Source organism: Leptonotus elevatus, chromosome 21 (genome assembly GCF_054856555.1).
Source record: "Leptonotus elevatus isolate MCC_2025b chromosome 21, RoL_Lele_1.0, whole genome shotgun sequence".
NCBI lineage: Eukaryota > Metazoa > Chordata > Actinopteri > Syngnathiformes > Syngnathidae > Leptonotus > Leptonotus elevatus.
The window spans coordinates 10,547,589-10,563,239 of NC_141259.1; the positions used below are offsets into that span (position 1 = coordinate 10,547,589).

At 39.4% G+C, this 15,651-nt stretch overlaps 1 long non-coding RNA gene across 1 annotated transcript; it reads left to right on the top strand.

Moving 5' to 3' along the window:
• The first annotated feature begins 5,394 nt into the window (after positions 1 to 5,394).
• LOC147155828 (uncharacterized) lies at positions 5,395 to 15,339 on the top strand. The gene is made up of 4 exons (XR_015092047.1): positions 5,395 to 5,510; positions 5,809 to 5,863; positions 6,408 to 6,462; positions 13,759 to 15,339. It is a non-coding gene; the product is annotated as an uncharacterized LOC147155828 (long non-coding RNA).
• Positions 15,340 to 15,651: the final 312 nt, after the last annotated feature.

Consider the following 15,651-nt stretch of genomic DNA (forward strand, 5'->3'; position numbering starts at 1 on the left):
ATTGTCCTGGCCCATCTCTTGAGTGCACACACACACACGCACGCACAAATAAACACAATCTTTCACAACAGCAACTCTCCAGCCCTCCCTCTTTGCTTCCCTCTCCCCGTGTCTGCTTTTAATCACTCACTTTCATGCTCATATGAAGGCTGCTTTTTCTTGCCGGGTTCGAAATCAACACTCGGTCGTAAATAACACTTTCAAAGAGTTCTATTTATGTCATAATTTGACTTGGAAATATTCCCTTCAAAGCAAGGTTATTATAGTAAGAAAACTTTACAAAAAAAAAAAAAATGTGTTAACGAAATAAAGATATGCTTTTTATGTTTATAAAACTAAATCATAAAGAAAATGTATTTTGTCGTCTTTGACCTTTCGGGGTTTATTTGAAATGTTTTGTATTTATCTTAGTATTACTGTATGGTCTTATAGGAGAAGGAAGTTTGAACGGTAATATGGGAATTGGCGTTTACTTTATTACACAATACTTGACCTAATAGCCTACTCCATATATATATATATATATTTTTTTTAAACAACAACAACCTAAATCTAACACTAAAACAAATTTTCAAAACAAAACAAAACAGTTGCACTATGTCAAAACAAAATAAAAACAAACTATAATGATAATTCCCAAACTGTTATCGCCCTGCCCCTATTGTGAGCATGTTCGCATCACAGCTCAGAAGTTCCGGGTTCGAATCTCATGGTCTGGCCTTGCTGTGTGGACTTTGCACCTTCCGCGTGCACTCGTTTTCTCCAGATGCTGCGGCTTTCCCTCCACATTCCAAAAACTGGTTGAAGACTCAAAGTTTCCATTTGTGTGAGTGGGTGATTGTGTAAATGTGCCCCGCGATTGACTGGCGACCACTCAGGTCTGACTTCCTCCCACTTTCCCAAAACATGCATGTTCGCTTCATGGAAACCTTTGAGGTGTCCAGATGTGTCAATGCTTGTTTGTCTATCCCTGCAATTGAAGTTCCGTTTTTTAGCCTTAAGTCCCTCGTCCCGGCGGATTTTGCCAACCTCATTGTTTTGTCCCGATATTACGCAGGTCTGTTTTTTTTCTGCCATCTTTCCATTCTGTAGCCCAGTTTAAAAAATGATCGGTTTCAAGCTCCGAAAACCGCGCCATCGTGTGGACGAACGGCCGAAGCGGTAAGAAACTTGTGAGGATGCATTGAAACTGGTTTTCATGCGGACGGGGCCTAAATACACTTACACAGGTGGACGTGGTAAGACATAACGAGACAAGGGAAGAAACCAGGAACACATGACAAAAACACCAACCACAGACAAAAACCCAACCCGTACAGAACCGTAACATGACAGTTTGAAATAAAAATTTTGCTGAGCTTTGGCTTTTTTTCATGATTTCAGTGTTCCTCTTTTGTGACTAAAACGGCGCACATTGATGCACTTCAGAATCCTATCCCACTATGTAAAACTTGAGCACCTTCGTTCACATAAGTGGCCATCCAACATTACTTAGATATTATTATTCGGCCCAAGCCTGTTAGCTTGGAAGCTAGCTCGTGGTTAGCGCGGTTTACTGTAACAGCTTTTGACATGCATCAAAAGTGAGCCAAGTGGAAAAGAGGCATTATAAAGGCCAAATGCCAAATACGCATCCCTTCCGAGTGCTTTAAGTATCTCCGCCACCTTTCTTGGTCCACTCTTGTGCCCATCTTTCATCCGTTGCCCCCCCACCCCCACCCCCACCCCGGCCGAAACACCGCACATGAAAGAGACAAGCATTCTGATTGTGACAAGCTCTGTCATCACTCTCTATAATAATAGCCAATTCAAGCCGGGCTATTATAAGGGTGGAGCTGGGCAGTTTGTTTACCGAAGTTCTTTCCAACTCTTCCAGAACCGTTTGGCTGTCACTCATTCATCCAACGGTTTTTCTCAGATACATTGTCGAAATGGCCTTTACAGAAGCGTAAAACAAAGTATTGTGCAAATTGCATCCATCCATCAGTGCTCTAAACCACATTCTTTTCTTTCTAAAATTTTCAACAGGTGGTGAGAAGTGGGTCACATTTGTCCTCGCCCTCGGGCCACACGGTCCAAAGTCGCCGCAGCATAAATGGATCGTGATGGATGAGGCGTCCGTCAGCGGCCACGGCATCGACAAACGAGGGAAGAAAGGAAAAACAAACACGCTCGGGGGCCGGCTGGGGGGGGGGCCTTAAGTCGCGGTCCGGCTGGGTGACTTTGGGGCGCTCAGGTGTGACCAAGTCATCGGTTTACACAGCCGACAGGTGACGGCGGGTCAAAAGGAGCGAGATGGGAGAGTTGTTTGTGAATTCATGTACCCAAGGCCTCTTCAGTCTTTATGCCTGTCATTAGTCAGGTCCAGCCTGAAACGCGGCAACCGAGCCATTTTTACACCTCCGGAGCCTCGTATCGCTTCCATTACGCCTGCGAATGAAGAATCCGCTCATTAGACGCCGTGCACGTTCTCCGGGCTATCAAACAATGTGGATCTGACCCGCGAGAATGCTCAGGATGTCCTTTATGTATCGAGCAGTGCATCTCCAAGAGGGGCTCTTCGCAAAACAAATACTTCTCAGAGGAGACAGGATGTTGTTGCAATAGCAAGCGCTGCACACAACACTGATTTACACCCCTCGGGTACGAGCAGAAACAGATGGCGACGTTTTGAGAGTGAAGAAAAGATTGTGAAAAGCTATTGTTTTTTTTTTTTAAAAGATGGATAGTACGTGTTCAGTTCAGGTTAGCAAGGTGAAATGTCAACCTGCGACAGCTTCTAAATGAACACTGTTATTCAACTCAGGCACCTGCAACATAACATTCAGTTGAGGAAACAAAATCACTCTTAACACATCCCAGACCAACAGATAATCGCTCAAGATAATCTTTTAGCGTCAACTGAAAATCGAGCCTTTGCTGGGAAGGGGGGAAAAAAAATGCTAAAATTCGGCTTGATTAATCAGTATGTGTGCACTTTACCTCCGTCACCGAAGTTGAATCCCCAACAGGGTACGATTCAATTTGGAATTGAACTGATGAGGAAAAATACACTTCTGAAATTAAAGCACAACAAAAGTGTCATTCAAACACCTGTCATGACGTCAAGCCAGAGATGGACTGGCCATCTGGCATTCAGGGCAAATGCACGGTGGGCCGGCCTCTTTTGGTACTTTTTAATGATTCTTTTCATACATTTTACCCCAAGAGGCTGGCTCGCAATTTAGCGGGACTATTCCAATAATCCAGTTCGAATATAGATCACAAACTGAAACATCATCAATAAACATCAGTGGCAGACATGTGAGGCAGGAGTCAGGCTTGGCCTAAGTCAAAAAGCCGGTGCCGATTTGTTGTTGTTGTGCCAGTCCAGTCCTGCTTCAAGTGAGACCTTAACTCGGACACCTTTTGGTTCGAACTCGTCAAACAAATTCAAGTTGAACGGCAAATCCCCAATTTCTTACTTCATCCATCAATTTTCTCTGCTGCTTATCCTGTTATAAAACCGGTCATATGACTATTTACCGTGATCATATTTTGAAATATGAATAAATCAAATGCTAACTAACTCAGAATATTTTTATGTCGCACTTTGCAGGTTCCATTTGAAAAACTGTTGTTTTCTTGTCAGTTTGAATCATTAGCAGGCGAAGAGGACAAGACTCGACCTCGAACGCTCCTCGCCTGGAGGTGCGATGGTTCGGCCATGTTCTTGCTAATCAGATCCCTATAACATGATAAGCAGCATTCACGCTTAAGCGCCGGTCGAACGAATCGCAGATTACCAGCAGCGGGGGAGGTACGGACGTCTTTTTTCGAAATGCCAATCCGTTTCCCACAGCCACCTGCTGAAGGAAAAATGATACCCTGTGATGTGTCACCGCAAAAATGGCTCATCTCCAGTAAATGCACCTCTAAACAAAAAAGAATCCTACTCGCGCATGTTGTTCCCCAGCGTAGGTGCTTTCGCTGTTATCCAAACGTCATGTTTTGCTTTCACACGTGTTTCTCATTTGTTGCTGTTGCACAATTTGAGTTTTGCATTACAGCATCAGTGAAGTTTGATATCTTCATCTTTTGGCTTTGTCTGATGTTTTATTGATGAGCTAGACTTTCACTAAACTGTCTTGTGTATTTTGTACTTTTTTTTTAATTTTCCAAAGCCCCCTCCCCTCCCCTCCCCTCCCCTCCCCTCCCCTCCCCTCCCCTCCCCTCCCCTCCCCCAAAATGCATTCATATGTCTTCACCTCAGATTCTGTATGTACTTAAGACACTATGAGTCATACATTAGGTTATTATTAGGAGTGTGATACTGTTGTGGAGTTAGTCTTAAAACCGTTTGTACAGCTCTATGGTCAGGTCATGATTAATGACAGAGGAAAGTTGGAAACAAAAATGTTCATCTGTTTTGTTTCTTTTTCTTGTTGGCTGAGATGCTCATTTCTGTCAAATTAAATGAAACCTAAATAACATTTACCACTGAAATGCAACAATAGTACAGTATCGACAAAAACCGAGTTGGAAATATGGTACATTAGGTTATTTTTGCTATGCAGAAAAAAAACTAAACACAGTGAAATGTTAATACATCCCTCACTAACTTTTTAATCAGTGATATTAGGATGAGTGAGGTTAATTTTATAATTGATTGTGAGTGATCCAGTCGTTTGGGGCAGCTAGTGGGAACAATGTTGAACGGAGGGTGTGGGTGGTGGTGTGCATGGTGAACACAGAGCGAAGATGGGGTGGGATCTTGCCAAATGAATACCAAAATGATAAGTTAATCAAAAGGTACATTTTTAATTGAATTGCGTTTTACTCGAAAAACTCAACTTAAACGCTACTATTAATCAAATGTTACTATTAAAATATTTTTCTGTATGATTACAGGAAAAGACCATCATTTAGTTTTTTTATATATATTTTCAAAAATAACATTATATAAATGTTTTAATCGAAAATTGTTATTAATGGATTGCTAGACCTACAAAGAACACTAATCTAAATCAAATATCAGTAGAAATATTATTAGTCCTTATAGCCTAAGAAATTATCATATTTAAAATAAATTAAAATGTAGTCATTGAATTACTACATTATTCGAACAATAATGGCTCAAGAAATTAACTTAAAATGCCAATTTTAAAGTTCAATTTGTTTTTCTTAAATATATACAAAATATTCGATTTGTATTAAATATAACAAAAATAATTCAAGAATTTCATTTTGAATCAAATTACTACTTCATGGCAGGAAAAATGCCCCATGTTTTTTATGGTTCATCCAATGTTGTTGTTTTGTAACGGATGTGTATTTTTATTCATTGTCATTTATATTTCACCATACTACTATTGCTGCTCAAACTTTGTGGCAAACAATGAGGAGTCACGTGCAACAAATCCAACGCACCTCTCCAAGTCACTTCGCACTTGGCACCGGAAATTACTTTCATTGGACTTCCTGCGTCGCACCTAATCTGGAACACGCTCTCTTCCTCCTTCACTTCCAAGGTAGGAATTTTTAATTATTTAATTATCTATTGTGTTTAGGATTAAGTTGGTCAATAATGGTCACATTTTTGTGAAATATGAGCCACAGGACGGCTGGTGTTGATTGAGGCTTATTTAACTTAATGAGCTTCACTTGTTGCTATTTGTTCCCCCCATTCAATGTATGCACTCTTCCATTTTATTTTAGTGACACGTTTGTTTATTATTATTTTTTACTGACATGCATGTTTGAAAATTATCTCACTATACATATAAATTTCTGCCAAGTAATGACAACACTGTCTTGCCCTTCCTCCAGCTTGTGCCCAGTCAGGAGTGTGGCTAAGCTACGAGCTAGCCTGGCATCCCAGCAGGTTAGTTTGTGTTTTTAAATGCTTTTGCATGCTGACTAAATCTACTTAAAATGCTATTGTTATGACCGTGTGTGTGCTTTTTCTAAATGCTTAAAACGGTAGGATTGCTTTTTAATAACATTTTCAATATGGTTGATACAACATTGCTCAAATGTTAAACAGTATTATTCTGCCCAAGCAGTATTCTCCTGCTGAAAAGAGACATTCCTACACATTTTAAAACATTCAGCGTGGTCCAATTTCCCCTTCATTTCGTGCCCAGTTAAAAGTGTGGCAATGTATAGTTATTGGTGTAGACTCAAGTTTTTTTTTTTTTCACCAGCTGTCTAGGGCTGGGTGATATGACCATCAAGAAAAAAAGAAGAAGAAGAAAAAAAACTATATTGGAGTTCCAATTTGAATAATGGAACAAGCAAATTTTCTGGGATTTGCTGTATTTCTCTTGATGCCATAAAAGCATTGAAGCGATTTTCCTCCCATCAAGTGTTTTTTTTTTCCAGCATCAACTTCCACATAAGTAGTATACTTTTCTCTCTCTTTACAGATAATGCGAAAATAAGTGCTTCCTTTTGGAAAAAAAGCCCCTCCAGTCACAAAAGGTAAGCACGGCTCTTTATAAATTATTGTTTCAAACACTGTAACCTAAAATGAGCTGTCAAATGTCATTACTCAGCTGGTCATACACAAGAGTAAAAATTAGAGTTGTTATACTTGGTTTCGCATGTAGAATTTTACAGAGAAGGCAACCTCAGAAAAGTACTTTCAGCCTGGAAGCGCATACCTCAGGTCGAAAGTTTGCTTTAAAAATAAATAAATAAATACAATCCTGTCAAATCATTTGAGCTACTCGCCCAGCCCTATTGCTGACTAAATTGTTTTACTGCTTTGCTGTACTTCTGCCTCAGAAATTCTTAAAATGCCATTGCTATGATTATGGATACTGTTTCTAAACGCTTGAAAAAAAAAATGTTATTCTTGCTGGACATTCCCTGCTTTACCACTGCCACATGTTAAGTCCCATAGTCCCCATTTTTTGGGGAGGTAAATTTAGGATAAGCGATCTTGACTGTTTATGGTGAACCTCCCTGACAAGGTGAGTAACAATGGCAGTCTTGTCTACACGTAGCCGCAACATATGCTTGACGTTGGAATAATGTTTTTATATGCGCGCTGCCGCCTTTTTCGAACCTCATAAATGTCCAAATGTTATAACCATTTCTCCCGTTTTCGTGTGTTATATAACATTTGTTGGACTTTGACCGAATTCCAAACATTATTTGCATTTAATATTCTATTCCCAGATATTTGCGCAAAATCTAGTGTAAGCCCCATTCAACTTGAATACATAATGCCCCAATGTAGCAATGAAATCAAATGAATAATAATAATATAATCTCATATTTAAAAAGTTGATTTGAACTTGCCCAACGTTACTTACAAAAAAACAAGCGTATACAGTGTTTTAATTATTGGTGTAGTTGCTTAATGTCGTACAAGTAGTGCCAATTAAGGTAATTGTGTCCCCCCCCCCCCCCCCCCGAAAAAAAAAACTTCTAGCACGATAGTAATTGATTACATGTAGAAAATTCTTGTTGTGTGGCAATGCTTCAAGGCAGAACAAAACGCTAAAGCTGACTGCAAAATTGCCAAGATGAGGGTTGAAGCCTCGCCCATTCAACATGAGCAATTTGATTAAACATCTGAAGAAATTCAGTTAGTGGCATACCTTGGAGAGACCACAAGTGCTTGAGAAGACCACCCACTGTAGTACAGCGGGGTTAATAAAGTGCTTACAGCTGACAACGTGGAGAAAAGCTGTGTTGTGCATAAGAAGTGTTAGATTTGAGTGAAACGTCTGCCGTGTTCAATAAATGTTTGCTTTGTATTTTGGAATAATAGGATTAAAACAAAACACAATTTTGAAGACAAGATGGCGTGATCAAGTACTGTTGGTTGTTATTGGTTTGAGAATGGGCCGGCTTTAACACTGTTATTCTTGATCCTTGGGGTATTTTGACGAAAGCATGTGACAGACATGTTGTTAAAACACATAATGTCTCTTTTGCCCAAATAGCTAATAAGGTGAGTACATAATGCTTCGTAGGTAGTGTCACAAATTAGATTGTTCAGTTTTTTCAACTGTCATTTTCCGCTTAGCTAAAGTAACCAGCGATACAATGATCTGCTTTTACCAGGCATAACAAAGAAAAATGTACAGAATAGACCAAGGCAACAATACTGTGCCAGTACCAGCGCCCAGTCCCGTGGGAACAATGCTCATGTTTTGTCCGTGGGCAGTACACGTCTCAAGGACAGACCGGACTGTGTCCCTCAGGGGCAGTCAAGGCTTGGACAATATTTGTTGGCGTCACTACCTTTTGATTAGCGTGTGACTCAATCTGTTCTTCCGAGACGGGATGACGGAAGTTCCGCCGCTTATGTAGGATCATGAGATTAGAATCTTGTACAGCCAAAGGCACAATAAGCGTTTATGTTATCAAAAATTCTGTAACATTTACCACATTCATTTAGATAAAAAAAAAAAAATCTTAACAGATTGCAATAAAAAATGGCTTATTTATTGCAATTTTTTTTTTAGTACAATAAACAATTTTTTGACTAATTTAAAATTTCAGAAATTACTTATTGTAAACAATAATATATTAAAATAAACACTTTTTATACTTAATTTCCTCAATAAAATAACAATTTAAGTTAAATTGTAATTTGTCAATTTATCGTGAATAATGAAATACATTTTTTTTTAATCAGTTTTACATATAGATTCATTATTTAAAAAATATAATTCTATACAATTTTACATGTTGCTGGCATCGGGAAGAATTATTTTACCTCCAAAATCATCACTTTTCAGGAGCCCCCCAAAACCATTAACATTGTGTCATCAAGATTGGTCAATTTGTACTCATACTGACCAATACAATAGATTTGTGAAAAAATACAACATTTATAAAATTGTGACATGAGACATTTCTGCCCAACACCAGTTATGTACATATAATGACTTTTAAATAATTGATTGATTAAGTTATTGTTAATACCAAATAATGAATAAACCATTTTAATGTGTGCATTTAACATTAGTTAAAATCATTTACTATTTTTTAGATAAAACATATCATTAAATAAAAATTAAAAATACATGTACTGTACACTAAAATGTATAGTTAAGTTTATTGAATATTATTAAAATGATTATTTTTTTTTTTTTACCGTTACATGGTACGGTTTGTCCATTGATTGCTATTTGAGACCCCCGCCCCCCGTTACGTCACGTCATGGAAATGTCTGATCCCTAAAAGATGTTGCCGCAGCACACTCTGTGTTGCAGATATGCGAAAGACAACAAATGTTTTACACAAACAGGAAGCGGCCCCGAGGTGGTTAATGGTGGGGGGAGCCTGGTGGTGGGAAGAGCCGTTATGGGCCTCCAAAGAGTCACATTGTTTAGGTCAGGCCTCCCCAAGGTTGACTTTTTCAATCTACACAAAAGGAAGGATGGGAACATCTGCCCGTTCCTCTGCGCGTACAGTTGTGAAGTACGTTATTGGATCTTTTTGAAAATGACAAGATTGATACTTTCCTCAACCGCTTTGAGATTCAGCAGGGGATATTTTGAATTGAAATCACAGCAAACTGTCATGCGCCACAGCGTCGGCGGCCTTCAAACAGGAAGTCCCTTGTCATTTGACAGGCTTTTATGAAAGACATTTATCTTTTAAGTACACATGACAGCCATTATAAGAAGAGGGTAAACAAACAAATGTTGATCTAATCTAATGGTTCTTCAACTGAAGTGTTTAATTATTTTCACTCGTATGTTTTTGTCCTTGTAGGGTCGTATGCGCTTGTGGTGTGCATTATCGTCAATCCCTAACGTCTGTAACGTACAACAGGTCTGCTGGTTTCCTATGCATTTGTTTTTTATTAGCGTGTACCCTCTCGAGACTAGGAATAGACCGATTATCGGCTGGGCCGGTTATCGTGCCGAAATTCAGCCATTTTGAAGAATCATATAGCCGATAATGGATCCATTTAAAAAAAGTGTTAACCTCAGGGAACTAATTATTTGAATGTTCACAAATGTTGCTGAGCCTGGGAACTCTTTGTACCTTCTGTTTTGGTTTGAAAATAACATTTTAATACTTCAGATATTTTGAAATTTTGGAAAAATGTATTTACTGTAGCAAAAAAAAAAAGCAATAGGGAGCTATTTACTTACTTTTTTAAATTTAACTTTGAAGACACGTAACTGCCCCTGGGAGATCCCTGAACTTTTTGTTAGATTTTTAAAACAAAGATGTCTATTTACTAAGATTTTTTTTTTAAACTACAATATTTTACAAACCCTAAAATGTGTTCAATAAACATATGCTTAAAAAATAAAACTATTTAAGAGCTGGAGTTTGTATTTGTATGTATCAAATTTTGATGCCATTTTCCGTTTTAATGAAAAGGAATATCGGCTACTATATTAGGCAATTTGTATGTTAATTCCGACAATCCATGTTAACATTAGCTCTGTAATTAGTGTAATTCGTAAGCTAGTTGTGCATTATCATAGTACAGTATAAGTAACAAGTTTGCTCGCTGCCCTTAGTCTCTTAAACAAAGTCTCTTTGTCATTATAACATATGAGGCTACACTACTCGAATCGACAAAACAAACCCAAGCTAATATTAGCTTACCCTGTCCATTTTTGAATGGCAGAGCCATTATATTTGAGGTTACACAGCTAGAAATGACAAAAACAAGCAGACATGCTAATGCTAATATCAGTTCTGTATAAGGCTATATAATAATCCACAGTCACTACTTTCTTGCTGGCCTCTGTCATAACATTTGAGGCTACAGTACAAATGGCAACATAAGCGCAAGCTAATATTAGCATACCATGTTGTTTTTGCAGTGAGCTACCCCACAGTCTCCACTTTGCAATTTCCTCAGCACCCCTTAGTCTCCTCTTGGATAAAATTGCAGCGTCACAGCATAGTACAAGTACGTGCGAAAATAAAGTTGTACGGCGTCTCTGGTTCCCGTGGGTGTATGCCAATATCTTATGTATGGCCTCTTCCTCTCAGCCTCTGCAGGGGAGGCCCAGCTAAGTCAATAGCCGCGGGGCCCTCCAGAGCACATAAACAAGCTTGTCCTCGGGGAAAGAGGGTGACTCGCGCCATGCTGGCGATGTTATGTCATGCGTTTATCATCTTGCGCGGCAACACGTTTGACAGATTTATTTACAGCATTTTTCCTCACTCTTTGACAAGCCAATCATCCAACTAATGACTTGCGTCGGGGACTCTGCAACTTTGTACTCATCATGTTGTATATGTAAAACAAACGGAGGCCGAGTATTTATTTGACTTTTTGGCGAGAGACATTTTTCACTTCAGGCTGATGAAATGGTGTGTCCTCTATGGATTTGTTGGCCTTGCATAGCCACATTAGGTTGACTTGGCCACTTCTTGGTCTTCTGAGTTTGGGAAACGATCAGTAATGTTTTGTGGGTCGGTCTTTCTTTTACGCACTACGCCAGTCTTGCAATCGTCTGTAGCGATATTGTTACGTGTGTGGTGTACTGTGGTGGTCATCTGGAGTACAGCAGACACTTTTTTGGGTGTGTCAGAAGAATTCCAGGATTTGTGTCAGAAAAGATCTATTTCAAATGCAAACCACAAGTTTTCCCCTTCAATGTAATCCCTCTGGAGTCTAGCACACTTTACCAACCTCCTCTGTTACGCTTTCATGCACTCGTGCAGGGATTTTTCCGGGATCCTCTGCAACTCCGTCGTCACAATCATCTGTCTTGATGTCGTCCCCTTGATGACGCTCTTGAGCTTGGAAAAAAATGACACAGAGCCAGGTCTGGCGAGTGAGGGTGTACGTTCAGGACGACGATGTTCTGCTTGACCAGGAAATGTTGGATGCTCAGTTTTGCACTCGTTTTGAGCCGTCAATTTGTCAAGTTGTCCTGCCACAACTCTTTCCTGTTCTCACACGCTAAATGCATTAAACAGGAAGTCAAACCCCTCAAAAATTCTTGACAATAGCTTGTTATATGCATAGTCTGGTTAACATTGAGTTCGTGGAATATGAGTGAAGCAACAAAATCAAGCAGTTTTCGTCAATATCAGAAGGCGGCCATTTTGTTACTTGCTGTCGTGTGAAAATGACATCACAGTTGCTCAGGTGACAACCAATCACAACCCAGCTTCAGACAACAGGTGAGCTGTGATTGGTCGTTGCCTGAGCCCTGCAACTGTGATGTCATCTTCAATCGACAGCAAGTGGCAAAATGGCCGCCCCCCTGAGATTGATAAAAAACGGCTGGAATTTGCTTCATGACTCATATTCCACAAATGTCAGAATCTCATGTTTGATTAGTGAGCTCACATATAACATATTATTGTCAAGAAATGTTTATGTTCGACTTCCCCTGTAAATGCCATGCGATTCCTTTGTCGACGTGCCAAAAAAGTTGTAGTTTGTAATTTGGGTTTGCAACACATCTCGTAAGAGTAGTAAGAAAACACGCCCATTTTTTTCCGTTGGTTTTTTAAATGGAAAAACCTTGTAAAGATGTAAAAAAATTAATGTGTATGTTCCCCTCTGACCGACAGACGTAAATACAGGAGACCCTCATTCTCTCTCCCTTGTCTTTTTTTTACTGGCGTGTTACGTGTCAATAAGGTGTGCTTTTCGATGTTGTGGAAACTGGCTAGTAATGCTCTAAATTGAGGTGGGCCCCACAGGATTAGGTTTCATTTTTGTGTGTGCATTTTTTGTGTCGTTATGAAGTCAAAATGTGTGGTTGGATATATAAGCCATCTGTTTTTGCTTTATTTTTTATTTTTAAACCTCTTTATAACCTCTGAACATGAGCATAGTGTATACTGTAAACACAAGCTTCATTACTGGCAAGAAGTGTAAACAGTGTACTCATGTATTTGAGAAAAAACTAAATAGGCCAACCTCGTATCTTTTAAAAGCTCTTTTTCGTCATCAGCCCCCAGCGAGGTTGCAACATTTTCTGGGACACGGAGTTGACTTGACCTGATGCTGGTAATAGGTCGAGAGATTATTTCAGACTCTCCCAGTGACCTTTTCCTTCACTCAGCTCCTGTTTGTGTGTGTGTGTGTGTGTGTTTGTGTGTGTACTGTACTCATTTGCAATCGCTGGGCAAACAGTTGTTTAGCTGTGCTTCCTGACAAATCTTTCATATTGTAATGCAACAATGAAATTCCCTTATGTGTCTACTTCAACACCCCAAGGTGATGTTTTTCAACATTCCCGCATCACATTGTCAGAGTTAATGTGGCTTGGCTGGTGTGCCAGTTCCTGGATTCTCGTTCTTCTCCAACACTCCCTTTTGTATTTTCATTTCGGGACTTTCTTGGACCATGAAGTGATGTGAATGTTAGGTGGGACATCTTTACTAGTGAAACAGAATATTGGCATTGCTTCAATCTGATGATAGGTTAATCGTCATAATATGGCTGAATGTTCTGATCTAAGTGAGGGTTTGGGAAAGTATTTGCCTTTCACTTCAAAGTGTGAATGCAATTTGCCAACATCATTTTTTTTTTCTTTAGACCTGCCTTATAAAAGCAAACCAGTCTCTTCTCTTTATCTTCTGCAATGAATCACATCAGAAATGTTACTTTGCTGATCTCCTGAGAACACACACTTTACTCCCAAATAAGAAAAACAACTCACTTTTATTCCATCTCAGAGAAAACTAATACACTTGGCGCCCTCCGTTTTATTTGTTATTTTGGAGAAAAGCAAAATACTTTTGTTCATATTTCATACTTATTACGAAGTCGAATGTAAGGCTCCTAAATTGGTCATATGTTGTGCTGTCTTTTCCCAGTGGTAATCACAAGAGGCACTGGGAGGCCCCCTCGTTGCTCGTACTGTTTGTTTCTGGGGTCAGCTCACCCCTGCTGCGGAGGGGAAGAAGCAGAGCCAGAGGAAATAACGCAGCAGCGGGATATCTCATGCCAATCAACGCACAGCAAAGTGAGAAGCATTAGCCTGTATATGGATGCGCTCAGATTTACCACTTGATATTTTACCCTTAGGAAAAGGCTATGAGTGATAATTCAAAGGTATACGTTATTCAGTCATTTAGCCCCTCATGGACTTTTGAGTGCCACTAAGTTTTTTTCTGTTGACGCCCAACATGGTATTTAACTGTTGGTCAAGGTTCAGTGATCCCACAACATTACTGTAGAGAAGGCACCTCGCCACAAAAAGCCACACAGAATAAAAACCCTCTCAGAGAGCTCTGTAAATATTTTCTGCCCCTCCCGCAGACTAATTCCACTCACTAATTAATCAGCCGGGAGTGGGGCGAGGCTGACACGGGAGGAACTGGACAAGTGGTCAGCGTTGCTTATGTTGGAAACCGTCCATCTATCAGCATCTCGTACACAACGCGACCTTGCCTCGTGCCCAGAGTCATGTGTGCAGGCGTATATACAAAACACTGGCCAGGAATTCCTTTTGATATCAATACTACTTCCTGGATTAGCCAATTAATTGGTGACCTCGATAACGAAGTCCAAAATAATCTTGTTCCATCTTGAATTGCCGTGTGGCGGGTTCAGAAAGACTTTGACGGTGTTATTGAGGGTATCATTCATTTTACATCACAATAATATTTCGATAGCCCTCTGCAGTCATCGCCTGTTGAAGGACTTGGTGACTCAGCTCTTTCAGGGATGTTCTACCTCCTGTTAGTTAACACATCTTTAAACACAAACACACCAATTGGCTGTGATGGTAAACAGGTGGTCCTGGTTTTATGAATGCGTTGCGTTCCTACGGCAGTGACGTAGGAAGGTTGTTAAAGAGAAATGAAACATCACAAAAGTGAGTTTGTGTGTGCACATTCAAGAATCCTGAATGCTCAATGTGGAAGCGATACATTTAAATTTGTACGAAAGTCACAGGAGTAAATTTTCAGCCTTCGCTTAAACGGTAGTAAAGTCAGAATTGCAGTAAGAAAAACACTTCTAGGACTTAAATATAGAACAATGTCAAACTAATTACAATAATAAATGAGCGTGCCTTCGACACATTCTTATATCGCTGGACTAGGCCAAAAATATAATATACCAATCCAATTTAAAAAAAATTATATATGGTAACTGAATGAAACATTCTATTGCAGTTATGGAACCAGTTCATTGCGCACAGGTCATAATCTTGTCAGAAAAATGGTAAACAAAGTACCCCTGCATTTCATCAACAGATAACAAAAAAAAGAAGAAGAAAAAACTATGTTTGTGCAGACTGAGTTTCCCCCCCTATGGAATTAGAATGTAGCTTTATCCTTGTCAAAGGGAAACTGCCTCCACTTGGTTCCTTTCCCAAGCTTTTGTTAAAACGGATTCTCCAGAAAATACCCTCAACTGGTACCATGTTGTTCATGGTATACGATGGCTTGTTTATTCATCAATAACTTAAGTAAATTGATGAAATATATGAACCCCCCCCCCCTAATAAATAATAAAATAAATACATGAAGAAACCAAGTGAAGCTTTTGCTGTGTTATTCTATTCTTCTATTGTTTTGACTGATGTGAATATTCACTCATTCACTCGCAGCCATTTTCACTGAAGCAACCCCCTTCCCTCCCGGCTGTTTTACTGGATTTTGACTGATTTTGCAAGGTCCACAGAATATTTTGTTCTATTGCTATAAAAATATGGAACCTACCAAAAGAAGATTAGAGTCTCTTCTTTCATCAGGAAAAAA